This window comes from Gossypium hirsutum, chromosome A11 (assembly GCF_007990345.1).
Source record: "Gossypium hirsutum isolate 1008001.06 chromosome A11, Gossypium_hirsutum_v2.1, whole genome shotgun sequence".
In the NCBI taxonomy this organism is placed as follows: domain Eukaryota; kingdom Viridiplantae; phylum Streptophyta; class Magnoliopsida; order Malvales; family Malvaceae; genus Gossypium; species Gossypium hirsutum.
The window spans coordinates 69,385,192-69,387,459 of NC_053434.1; the positions used below are offsets into that span (position 1 = coordinate 69,385,192).

The 2,268-nt window shown below is 37.6% G+C and overlaps 1 non-coding gene across 1 annotated transcript; it reads right to left on the reverse strand.

Annotated features, from left to right (window-relative positions):
* Positions 1–897: 897 nt before the first annotated feature.
* On the reverse strand, positions 898–1,004 carry LOC121210499 (small nucleolar RNA R71). The gene has a single exon (XR_005905617.1). It is a non-coding gene; the product is annotated as a small nucleolar RNA R71 (small nucleolar RNA).
* Between the last annotated feature and the right edge of the window lie 1,264 nt (positions 1,005–2,268).

Genomic DNA, 2,268 nt, shown 5'->3' on the forward strand with positions numbered 1-2,268 from the left:
TAGAAAATAAAAATACAGTCATTACTTGTACTTTAGTTCCTTTGGGTTCGACAATCCGGTCTTGCTAAAACTATACTACTGTTCGATAGGTACACCTTCCTACATCGCAATAATAGTTAGTTTAAGAACAAGTAATTATAAATATTTAAAACCTATCACGAAAAAACGCGATCAAGTTTTTGGCGCCGTTGCCGGGGAACTAAGATATTAGGAACACTCAATTTTTATTACTTTAGCCATTTATTTTTCTTGCAATTTAATTTAATTTTATTATTATTATTTATTAACCTACTCTTTCTTTCTCTTGGCAGGTTTTTATAGTTTATAACTTGAAGAAACCCGTCGGGACCATTACTTTTTGACAAAGAAATCAATCGTATAATTCTTAAAAACCAAAGAGAAATAAGGAGCAGCTTAAGATACACGGAGAACGAGCAAGAAGACAATACTCAACCCCCAACCAAAGAGATGGCTGAAAACCAAGGCAATCAGCTACCTCCAGCAATTGCGGTTAATCAAAATCCTACGCCACGCATTATGTATGATTATGCTAAACCTTCTTTAACAAGAACTGAATCAAGCATAGTTAGACTTGTTGTAGCTGCAAATACTTTTGAATTAAAACCTAACACTATTCAAATGATACAACAATTTGTTCAGTTTGATGGTTTGCAGGATGAGGATCCCAAAGCTCATTTGGCCAACTGCTTAGAACTATGCGATACATTTAAAATTAATGGCATTTCTAATGATGCCAAACGTCTTCGATTGTTTCCCTTTTCATTGAGGAACAAAGCTAAATAGTGGTTGAACTCGTTACCACGAGGGTCAATTACTACTTGGGAACAAATGACTGAAAAATTCTTACTAAAATATTTTTCGCCTGCTAAAACGGCTAAATTACGTAATGATATCTCTTCTTTTGTGTAGATGGATTTGGAAACCCTCTACGATGCATGGGAGAGATACAAGGACTTACTGAGAAGGTGCTCGCACCATGGTTTACCGCTTTGGCGCCAAGTACAAACATTTCACAATGGTCTGAATCTTTCGACTCGGTAAATTGTTGACGCAGCGGCGGGCGGAACCATCAACAATAAAACACCGGAAGATGCTTATGAGTTTATAGAGGAGATGTCACTGAATAACTATCAGTGGCAAGTCATGAGGACAAAGCCAACGAAAACAGCCGACGTTTATAATGTCGATTTAGTCACCATGCTCTCTAATCAGGTAGAACTCTTAAATAAAAAGAATAATGGTTTTCTTAGTTCTTCACAGGTTCACCTAGTAATGCAGTGCGAAGCAAGTAGCGGTGGAACAAACCATTCGAAATACCAACCTTATGGCTACAACATGGATAACGAGCAATTAAACTACATGGATAATAATTCTCGACCTCAAAATAATCCATATAGTAACACCTATAATGCAGGTTGGAAGAACCACCCCAATGTCTTGTGGGGCGGTCAAGGAAATCAAAGACCACAACATCCTCCGGGCTACCAACAACGACCCTACCAATAGGACAAGAAGCCAAACCTTGAAGAGATGCTCTCAAAGTTTATATCAATGTTAGAAACCCATTTTCAGAACACTGAGGTAGCACTTAAAAATCAACAAGCATCGATCCAAAGCTTCGAAACTCAGATAGGCCAGCTTTCCAAACTAATCTCCGAACGACCACAAGTTAGTTTACCAAGTAATACCGAACCTAACCCAAGGGAACAAATCAACTCAATTAATATTCAAGATGAAGAAGGAGTCATTGAGCTTGAACCAGAACCAAGGCAAAAAACTGTGGTAAGCAAAGATCAAGGTGAGGTAGATTAAAATACAAACAAACCAGTGACTATCGAATATAAACCTAATGTGCCATACCCCAACGCAACAAGGAAAAATCGTTCAGATGAACAATTTGGTAAATTTCTTAAACTTTTAAAAAAATTACATATTAACTTACCGTTTATTGAAGCTCTATTGCAGATGCCAAACGCAATGAAATTTTTAAAGGAGCTTTTAGCAAATAAGTGGAAGTTGGACGAGGCGTCGTATGTGTAGCTGAACACAGTTTGCTTGGCCATTCTCCAAAATAAACTACCCAACAAACTGAAAGACCCAGGGAGCTTTACTATTCCTTGCTTAATTGGTAGTTTAGATGTTAATCATGCATTAGCTGATCTAGGGGCTAGTATCAACGTCATGCCTTACAAAATGTTTAAGCAACTAGGTCTCGAGAAACCCAAACAGACTAGGATGAGCATTCAA